Source organism: Impatiens glandulifera, chromosome 3 (genome assembly GCF_907164915.1).
Source record: "Impatiens glandulifera chromosome 3, dImpGla2.1, whole genome shotgun sequence".
Taxonomy (NCBI): domain Eukaryota; kingdom Viridiplantae; phylum Streptophyta; class Magnoliopsida; order Ericales; family Balsaminaceae; genus Impatiens; species Impatiens glandulifera.
The window spans coordinates 2,675,917-2,687,852 of record NC_061864.1 but is presented as its reverse complement, the minus strand read 5'-3'; the positions used below and the strand labels follow the sequence as shown (position 1 = coordinate 2,687,852).

Here is an 11,936-nt window from a genome sequence, read left to right as displayed (position 1 = left end):
TAAGGCTTTAGATGTTGGATATTGGGCTTTGTTATTTGATATTATTTATATAAAAACAAAATAGTTCATTATATTTGTTTTAACTCTACAATTAATCAAATTACTTACATAATTAATTCATTAAAATATTAAATTATTTTTTATTTGTTAATTTATTAATTTTTTATTATGTGTTATTAAAAATAACTCCAATCTCCAAACAAATCATTGGGTTATTTATAAAATTTTGGATTATAAGTTCCAATTTTTATTTGATGAAGAAATGAATATAAGTATTTTTGTTAAATTATTAAATAAATAAATGTAAGTATTTTTATTAATAAATTAAATAATTTTATTAATGTATAATTGTAACATTTTCACTAACTATAATTACATTATAAATAAGTATGGTCAACTTTAAGTTAGTCACCTTACACCAGATTTGACAAAAATAATACATAAAAAAAGAGAGTAAAATATTACTAAAAATTATCAAAATATTTAAAGCAAGACTTTTTAAGTGAGACATAACGCATTGGTTATTTCTTACATTGATTTTGTTATGGTTAAACACACAAAAAAATATTTAATTTTTTGAAAAAAAATTAGGTGATTGACTTGAAAGTCTTTTTACCAAAGTCACAGTTTGATTTAATTAAAATATCGAAGAAAATTTTGTTTTAATTTACTTTTATTGAAAAACATTTTCTGACTTATTTTAAACACATACAGACTTGCATCAACGGAGATGAATTTGGGATTGATTCCAAGAATCCAAATCAAACTTGTTATCAACTTCCTTGGGTTCGCCATTCTCTAGTGGAGTCTATAGAACGGTTAACCGCAATTTCGATTTCAAAATCGAATTTAGGTATTCTCACTTCACAAACTAATGCAGCAAATAAATTCAAACACTGACGAGTCGAAATAAAAAACAAATCAAATCACAAAAACAATTGGATGAAAAATATAATCTTCAAAATTCAAAAATGTAAATCGAATTACAAGCCAATGTGGCACTTATAGTGTATAAGAATGACTTCCTTGTAGCTATAAAACACAATATAATCAGTTAGCAATCACTAAAAAATCTCACACTCGAAAATAAAAATAACCATACAAGCTCCGAAATCGAAATGATTAAACTTTCAATAGGAGGATTGTTGGAAGTTATGGTTGTTTGTTCATGTTCCTTATTGCACTAGGAATTGTTTTATACCGACCGGAGGATGTCACAATTCTCTCCCACAACCAATTTGGTTGTAGCATCTTCAACCGTGAAAACCTTGGAGATGGAGATGAAATTGTGGAGTCGTGGTTTTCTTTAGATTACAAATACAACTACACGACTCCATTTCAAAGTTTTTGCAGTCGCATGGGCCGTCTAGGTTTGTCCCTCTAATCGCCTCGACTCGGTAGTTGGACCGGTCCTGGGTAAGGCAACCAATGCACTTGCATAGGGCCCCACTTTTATAGGCCCCATTTTTTTATATTTAATAATATTATATTATTAATATTATTTTTTTCTCTTTTTTCTCCTTTAATATTAAATATATATTATAAAAATAAATTTTTATCTCATTTGTATTATAATATATTAATTATTTATATTTTATTTTATTAATTAAAATTAAAAAAAATATTTTTGTACTATTTTAGGGTCCAAAATTTAAATTTACATAAGGCCCTCAAAATCTCAGGACAACCTGTCTGCCGTGCCCTTATCGGTTGTCAAACGGATTCCAACTAAATTTGACGATATTTCTTTTTCACCCCTACAAAATAAACCCAACTTCAATAATTCTTTATTCAACTTATCTATATGTAACCTTTAGCAATATTTATAAATATTATAGATTAATTATTTTAAATTCAATTCTTGTACACTGAGACTTATATAATTTTAGAAAAACAAGTTTATAGGATGAAGATTAATTTTAAAATATAAAATTGGGAGTGAAGTATGAATGTTTACAATATTAAAAAAATCTTTAAATAATCCATATTTTTATTAAATAATATGTTTTTGCATAAAACCCAAAAAAAAAACATAAAAGAACATCCAATATCAAATTAGCTCTAAGTCAACAATTTGAGGAAGAAGTAATTTTGTTATAAATGATGTCAAACAATTTTTGTTGGCATTTATGTTTGAGCTCTTGAAATTGAAGTTGTTGAGCATATATTATGTCAATGTAAAGGTTTGAGAGTTAAATAGAGCAATAATTTTGTATAAATTAATTAATTAGTCAGCCTAAAAGATTAAAACATCATAAATAAAGAGTTATAACTATATAATACTATTAATTTCTTAAAATTATAAATAATAAAAGAATTTTTTTATTCAAACTCAATTTAAAATGTTCAGTTATTGATTAAGTTGTTGTAATTATAAAATAGTTTTAATTTGAGAAAAAAGTTGACTTCATAGCAAATGACAAAAATAATTTAAACTGGGTTGGAGGGGTGCGCCAGCCTATGCAATAGTGTAACGCAAAGGCGACACGCGAAGAGCCCCAGCAGCAAGCTACTGATAATGGGCCTTCACCCATAAAAAATTAATTTAATATCATGTGGGCCGATGGCCCACGTATCAGATATTAAACTGATAAGAACAGATACTACACTTGATCTTAGCCAAAAGGCCGAGAAAGGTATGAGTTCTTCTCTACATCAGATTGCATTTTATAATCATTCTCCCCAGCTTTTCCAGTAGTCTTCAACCGATGTGGGACAAAAAACGGACAACTTTCTTCTCCGCATATCTATTTTCTTCCTTTCTCTGCCTGCGTATCCTGGATATGTAGATGAAAATCAAGCTGTAAACGAAAAACGCCATCTAAGTTATTCTAAGAACACTTGCTCTCTGTTTGTGTTTTAATTCTTGTATTTCTACGTCCTCCTACATCGGTTCCTTTGAAGTCCAGAAAAGGAAACTGAAGGCAGATTTATATACTTTACTGGCAGCGTTACCAAATGTGAAGCACCTGTATTTATTATGCAATTCCCAGTTTGTATTGTAGTAGAAAATGGATAAAGGTTCAACCCTATAAATCCCATCTTTCCTTAATTCCAATCTGGATTGATGCTCATATTGATAGTATTTTAAAGGATTGTTAAAATTTGTGAATAGATTGAAAGATCTATGAAGTTTAAGAGTATAATTATCCCTCTATCAAGTTTGATAAGTTGGTTTATTTTTCATAGGTATGTAATTGAAGAGTTTTCTGTAACTTCAAAGGTGGGGTTATGATTCAACTGTGAGTACTTTGAATTGTTCGTGTTAAGTATGTTGCTGTAATTTGTATGCCTGATGGTGATACTATGACACTGGAATTGGTCTTTATAGGTTTTGCAGGTTGGCCAAGAATAATTTTCCCCTATTAAGTTCACCTGGATATGGCCATCTTCATCAGAGATAATGCCACTTTGGACTGATTGATCATACAGGTTGGTTCATGGCATAATGAAATAATATCTTTGTGTGGTTTAGTTGAAAATAAACATTTTTCTTTTAACAGACAAGAACTCTTGATGGATAGAGTTACAATTTGTTGTTGATTCTGTAAATTTTACAGGGTTTAAGATATTGTCTAGAAATGTCATAGAAACTTACTATTTAACAGTTTAATTATGTCATAGTTTTGTTGAGCTATTGTGAACATTACTCAAACACTAAGTTTCTTTTATCTTCAAATTATCTTTTCAAATAATTTTAATCAATGTTTTGTCACTTGAGAAAGCCCTTTAGGCTTGGATATATCTGGTTTATTGGAATAAATTTGGTTGAACAAGCCTATGAGTTATGTACATGGACTAGGTTCATTGGGCCGGGTTTTGGGAAATGGTTTAGAGACCTTCGTATTATTGCAATTTCTATAATATATTGTTTAAAAGGAAAATAACTATTTTGACAAATGTTCTAAGAACATTGCACCAAAACAAAGCTGACTCATAATAATAATAATGTGAAAAATAGATCTGTGGTTAAAAAAAAACATGTGACTATTATTATTGTTGTCTAATCATTTATAATCTCAGATTTTCATACTATATATTGTAAAATTCTGCTTATGCAAACTAAATATATAATATATTGTAAAATCTCACCAAGCAAACTAAATAACTTGTGAGTGAGGTAAATTATCCAACAAAAAACACATAATGAAGTCAGCGTGATATAGGCATGGTTGAGGAAAATATGAAACAAAAGTAAAATTGTTTTGTTAGGCTTTATAAGAATTCACTAATACAATTATGAGATTTTTTTAATACAATAAACTAATATTACCTTTTAGTCATTACTTAGCTACCCTTTGATCTTAAGTAGTTATGTAATAATTGAATAACGATATCGGGTCATCATAGAAAACACTCTTGTCGCCAAACTATTAGTGGGTTTACTTGTACATTAAAAGTTAATAAAAAAATATCAAAATAATGCATATATAAGAGTGGATCTAAAAAAAATGTGAGTTTTGATTGGTGTAGTGACCGATTACTATAAGACACTTTTTTGGAAAAAAAATATCTATTGAAGTACAACCTTACCGAATGAGCAAACTAACAATTATAGTTCGGTGTATTATTAAAGAAAATTAAAATAAAATAGAACTATAAAATTATACATTGGATGAGAGACAGCTGTCATAACTTCAAGACTTTAATTAATTTTTATTTAATATATATTTTTATTTATTTTAAAGAAAGATGATATTATTCCATAGTTTAAAACATAAATTTCAATTTAAGACGTTTTGAATGTGAGTATTGCACTTGTTATTTTAAGATTTTAGAAATTACTAATAGACCTTAAAAACGACATTAATATGATAAATGAAATGTTGTGATTTTTGTATTAGTTACTATTGTGTCATTAGATATTAACATAATATATATATAGTGTAATGTACAATGGTTTGTTGTTATATTATAGAATAAATTTTTATTGTATTTTCAAATTCAATTTACTTCAAATTAGCATAGAGATACTTTTAGTTAAAAAAAATATATGTAATTAAGTTTATCTTTGTAAATTAAAATAAAACAATTTGTGATTGTTATAGAGTGAAAATATCCTTTTTCAATGATGTTTTATGTATGGAAGTGATTTATACCAATCAAATGAACACCAAAATAACTAAGAAAAAGAGAAAAAAAAACACTAAAGACTAAAAAGAAAAGCAAATAGATTGAAACTAATTAAGAACACTACTAAGTATCAAATATAAGAGAGCCATGTTTGGTTAAAAAAACTCACCTCAAATCTAAAAAGGTGCAATTAATTAATTAATTAAAAGTGTGGAAATAAAAGCAATGACATTTAATATTAGACAGGTCTTTAACTATTCTAGTCCATTTGGTTCATATTATTAATACATTGACATATTTATAATTTGAATCTTTAATCATAGTTAGATAAATTAAAGAGGTCAACAAAACAAAATTCCAAAGTATTCTATAATAAAGAAAATATTTAGATACAAAATTTATTACTTCATTCAAAACATTTACAGTTCAAAATAAAAAATATATATATAATAATTTTTTTTAAGTATAGTAATCAATAAAAAGTTTTAAGATAAAAGGTAAAACTAGAATATTTAACTTCATTTGGAAGGGTGTGCCAGGCTAATGCAATAGTGCAACGCATAGGCCGAGAAGACCACAGCAGCAAGTTAATAGAATTGGAACTTCACCCATAAAATATTAATAAATTAATTTCATATCATTTGTGTCAATGGCCCACGTATGAGTTCAAATTTATATCAACTTGCATTTTATAATCAATTCTCCCTAGCTGTCCTAGTAGTCTTCAACCGATGTGGGACCTATAATGGATAAAGGTGCAATTAATTAATTAACAGTGTGGAAATTAAATGCGAAAGATGTATAATATAAGAAGTTCTAAACTAACAAACATCCAAAACACTAATTATTTAATTATTTAGTGAGGAAATTTGGTGAGAGAATACTTGAAAATTATGCTGAAAATATCAAATAATTACTCTCTTTTCTCTCTTTCCTCCACTTTTACATTTTCTATCCGATGAAGGTAATGCCAAGTTATTATCTCACCAAATTCCCTCTTTTTATCGCTCCTCTTTTTATATTTCTCATTTTCTATAAAGTTGGGAGTTTAATTTTGGCCAAATTAAGTGATCATTTGATTGGTCCGACTTATAACACTCTTTCACACTGAAGTGATTATCATAATTCATTACCAAATTTTCTCACAATCGATCCTTATGTGGCAAAATCCCACCAAATTGATATACATGTATCATATCATTCAAGATTGAAAATTTACTTTAACAATAGTAAATTGAGAGTTTATTTCAATATTAAGATTTTACTTCAAAAAAATATTATTGGTTATATATTATAGTTAAGTATAAAATCATTATATTATCAAGAGATTATTAATTTGAATAATTAATAATATTTGTTTAAATTTATAAACATAAAAAATCACTATTTTATCGATGTAAAATTAAAATAATTTATAAAATCTTAAATTTTTAAGATTATAAATTTAAATCATAAAGTTTATCTATATCAGAGTTATTATCAATTTTAGAATCATAAAATTTTAAAAATTAATTAATTGAATCCTTTAAACATTTTAATTATAGGAATGCATTTTTGAGTTCTTGGTCCAATAGAGTTCAATTATAATCAAATATGTCTAGTTGACATGTTAAGTCTAAGTCGATCTAAAAATGTTATTACTTAAAAAAACATATATAACATAATTTAATATTTTTTTTATTAGTTGATTAATTAATGGTTTAAAATGTGTATAGATAGAGATATGCTCTCACAAATAGTTCCATATGTATTATGCTTTAAAATTGAGAAAATTTATACATGTAGAGGTGGGATCTGACTACTTAACCGAAAGTGGGGGAAAATTCATGTCTTATTCGAGTTGAACAATATCAACTAAAACTTGTTTAGTAATTCGTGTTAAAATTTATAACATAAATATGATTTGTTTATTTGTAATTAATTCGAACTAAACTCAATTGATTTAACTGAACTTGAATCCAATCCGATGTAACTCGGCAGGGGGCGGAGCTACCCTTGGGCTAGGGTGGGCTCCAGCCCCACCTAAATTAAAAAAAATACTTAACTAGGGTATACTCTGCCCCCAAATAAATTAAAAAAAATAAAAAGGGGACAATTACCTTTTCTCACTCCTCTACTATTAGATTCTCATATATCTGATCCCACCTAACAAAATTTCTTGCTTTTTATTTTTATAAATAAAATTAAATTAGCACTTTATATTTTTTTTTATGTTCGAATAAGTCCTTGTATATGTTAATTTCGCATTTTTAATATCATTTCTTTCTCCCATCAAAATTTATTTGAATTAGCAATTTAGTGACAATGATTCATAAGAGTAGTTTTGTTGAAAAACATTTTTTGAAATATTTAGTTAATCTTTTTTAATATGAATACAAAAAGACTTTTTATCCTTACCTAACTTATTTATAATATTATTTATTATTTATTGGTCAAATAATTAATGGAAGTGTTCTAAGTCATTTCTAGTTAGGTTATTTGTTTGTTTAATTATTAAAATATAAGTGATTTGAGTTAAAAAAATATTAAAAGTACAAATATATAATAAAAAATAACTATAATTTTTTTAATAATTTAGTTTTTTTAGTTAATTCAATAAATAATTGGTATGTTTTCTCTTTAAATTTTATGTAAATTCATAAATTATTTTTAAGGTATATATTATCTAATTTTGATGAAGGATAAGTCTAATTTAAAAGTTAAAATGATTAATTAAATATATTATTAATTTTTTTATTTAAATATTTTTTAATGTTTTACTTTTTTTAATTTATTTTTATTAAAAAGAATAGAATGACACCGCTTCAATAATGTGTATGCTAAATGTTTTGAATATACTGTTTTATTTCATAATTTTATAAAGTAAATGTTCATACATCTTTTATTTTATATGTTTGAATATATTAATTTATTATAACAATTACAGAAAGAAAAAAAAAGTGAAACATAGAAAGTTAAATTTGAAGTGATGATGATTTGGTTTGCGAAAAAAATTGTAGTCAGCCCCAAATAATGTTTTTATTTTAGACAAATAACATTAATAAAACAATGAATCTAAATCACAAATTCCAAAAATGTAAACACAATATCACACCAGAGACAACTAATAAACGCATTGATAGATATATTTTAGGTTATTAGTCAACATAATTTTAACACGTTTATTTATTAGAATTAACATGATTCCGACACAAACCTAAAATTACATTATCCAACTTTATTTTTCATGTTAAATTTGAATAGTGAAATTTCCTGCCCTAGATAAATCATACCCCTCAACAACTAAATAAGTGAAAGGAAACTAGAAAAATGTATATAAAGTCATAATATTCTTAATTTATTCAGCATGGTGCAACGGCTGTTTTGTTAGTCCCGACGAACATCTAGTATATATGTAATATTATTTTATTTTCTTAGTCCCGATCGACAAACACATAGTACGTATCTCATTGCTTTCCCAGTACACTTCGTACAACTAGCTATGTTTGTTTGTTTGTTTCGTTTCGACATTTGAATACGACCTTCATTTAAATATTCCATCGTAATTTCGTTGTTTACATTCAGGAATTAGAAGACAATTTCCTGGGAACTTACTTTTATTTATTTATTATTATTATACTTGGAATATCGAATTGGGGTTATTTTACCATATTATAATATATATTTGTATATGAAGAAAATAAGAGGTTTATGAGAGAAAACTTTTTTTTTGTTTTGAATTGATAGACTGAAGAAATGATAAATATATATATAATTTAATAGTGTTATTGGAAATCAAAATCATGATGAATATACTTTTTTTTTTTTATATTTATTTTTTATTATTATTATTATTTAGAACTAGCATGACACTCACACATAGTCCCGCTTAAACTCAAAATACTTTTAAATGAAAACGAATTCGTGACTTTTGGTCTTTTAAACCGATTTTTACCACTTGTATGGGGATAAGATTAATATATACTTAATAATAATTTTGAAGTGTTATTTTTTATTTTTTATTTTTACTAATAATTTAAGAATTGATTCTATTAGGATTAAGAGAGAATATCGAAGGTATAATAATCCTAATTAATTAGGAATACAATATTCATCTTGTAGTTAACGCGGGTTTGTTTGTTCGTTGCTCCTTCCAACTTTATTTTTATTCGCTTATATTTTCCAAAATATTCCGAACTAAGCAAATCATTGCTAATCACTATTCTTAAATTATTGTTTCGTTGAGAGATTTATTATATTTTAATATAATCACTTATCTACAACTATTTTGATTAAAAAATAAATTATTATTCAGATATTTGTCAAATTTCTTTTTTCGTTTTATATTTTATAACAAATTTTAGTCTCAATATGTTTTTTTACATTATGTAAATTAACCGTCACATTTGTTATATATACCCTATTAAGATTATTCATTTAGAATATATAAAATATTGTATTAAATGTTTTATATTAAATTACATAATTATATCTAATATAATAATTATATTATCACAATATTATAATATCTTTTTCAGAAAAATTCCATATATATTAAAAATGAAAAAGACCGTTTAAACATAACGACAAATATTGACATGAAAATAAATTAAATAAATAAACGGTACTCAATAAGTTATCGAACACGTAAATCTTCGAGAAAAATGACAGAAACTCTATTGGTTTTCCTGAACGAACCTCAGAAACGTCGTAATAATAGTATTATTGTATTTTGATTAATAGGCATCAGACGACTACGATCATTTAAAAGTTCGACAATTTTCTCTCTAACCAAATAGATCACAAAAAAATAATTGATATGATAAACTCAAATATGTAGTTCTATCATATCAGCCGCATCAATCAAAACTTTTCAGCAACTATCCAAAAATTCGGGCATCACCTAATTAATCTCAGTAATATTGTATAAAAAATTTAAAATACTAATCACCCCTCGATAATGTAAAAGTGGACTATCGATTCAACTTTTTCGTAACACATGAATAGTGACTAACTTTAATCCATATTTTCTAAATACGTAAAGATATGATAATGAAGGGATAGTTTATTGTATATGAATGGTTTTTGAAATGTTTTACTGATATTTTAAAAAATAAAATATAAAAAATTATTTGACAAAGTAGTTGAATTATTGGAAGGTTCTGGAGAATTGTTTGCAATGATGACATAATATCTTCAAAGTTGACCCTGCATCATTTACATTACGTGAGATAACAAGACTCAGCTTAATTATTTATGGCAACCAAACAAGTTATATAAAAAAATCTATCTCACTCTTCATTTTTGTTTTCTTTTAATTCTCTATAACAATTTAGTGCTAAATGATTAAATTAGATCCAATAAAATATATAAAAAACAATTAAATGTATATAATGTAGTTAAAACAGTTAAAGAATAAATTAACCCCATCTTTATTTACAACCAACATATATAATCATTTTCACAGGTCACAACTAACCAACTTATTAAAGTAGTTCAATTGACAGAAAAAAAAACAAATATCATAGGTTAATTCTAACTTAAAATACTGACCATGACAAAAAAAATAAAAAAAATAAATACAAAATGCAAATTCTACATAACACTCAATAGTAATTACTTCTTTCCTCCCCCTTCATTTTTTTAATATTTTAAATTGATCAAATAGTAAATTGGATTTTGTATATTTACCTTCATTGTAGATGTTTTTTTTTTAATGAATTTTTTATTTTCTAAAAATGTCATTGTTAATAATATTTTATTCGAGAATGTGAAGTGTTAATGTTAAGAATTTGAAGTAATGGAATGAAAGGAATCATATATATATATATATATATATATATAGGCGACTTTAGTTATTTTTTTCGGTCTTCAAGATTTGATGCATTACTCCATTGTTATTCTTATAAAATATATATTAATATCATTTATTCAAAGTCAACTTTCTAATAATATAATTCTGACTTTAATATATATATATATATATATAATTATAATTATAAACAACACCCCTTTAAGCTTACAAGTTAAAATGTTCATATATAGATAAAAATAAAGGAGGATAAAATCTAGATTAAAAAGATTAAAATATTAATAAGAGAACAATTAATATATAATTAAAAATTAATCCATTTTTAACTTATTTATATATATATATATATATAAAATATGATGCTTAATTTTAAAAGTGTCCGGATTGTCGGGTCGAGAGTTGCGGTTAATTTGGATATATATGTGAGAGTAAATAAATATTTGGGTCGGATTCTGAGTTGACCCGCCCATAAACTTAAAACGGTTAAAAATAAAATAAAAAATGTTATATGTATATTTCACTCGCAACTTAACAAAACAAGTACAACTCGTTAAACAACTAGGCTAATAACATTTTATATTTTAAAATAAATACCAAATTTAATGAACGCGGAATGTTGTAATAATATATTTTTATCCGTGTGCATCGCTCCCTAGTCTATTATTGTTTTCCAAATGTTAAACTCATTATCTTTTGAGTGTGATAATTTAGGTACTTCTAATATTTTAGTGGTTAAGCTTAAGTTTAAACTTTAAATTAGTGTGATTTATTATAATGAGTTTATATGAGAATACTTGAAATTGAAATGAAATTAAATTTGAAAGAATAAATATTATTAAATTTGTATACATAATTTAAAAAAAAAAACCAAAATATTATTTCATTTAAATCAATATTCAATAAGATATTAGTGTTTGTTTTTGTTTGTGATAAATTATTATATTTTATTTTTCATACCCAACTTTCAAACAGGACCATTATAATTACCCAAAAACGTGTATATAAATAAAGTAAACTAGATAGACCGGGGCATGTAAAAAACACAACAGCCAGACATTCTTCTCTCTCTTTC

At 25.3% G+C, this 11,936-nt stretch overlaps 1 long non-coding RNA gene and 1 other non-coding gene across 2 annotated transcripts; one reads left to right on the top strand and one right to left on the bottom strand.

Annotated features, from left to right (window-relative positions):
• Positions 1-2,443: 2,443 nt before the first annotated feature.
• LOC124933268 lies at positions 2,444-2,640 on the bottom strand. The gene has a single exon (XR_007098963.1). It is a non-coding gene; the product is annotated as a U2 spliceosomal RNA (small nuclear RNA).
• LOC124933040 lies at positions 2,638-3,639 on the top strand. The gene is made up of 3 exons (XR_007098807.1): positions 2,638-3,021; positions 3,190-3,242; positions 3,332-3,639. It is a non-coding gene; the product is annotated as an uncharacterized LOC124933040 (long non-coding RNA).
• Positions 3,640-11,936: the final 8,297 nt, after the last annotated feature.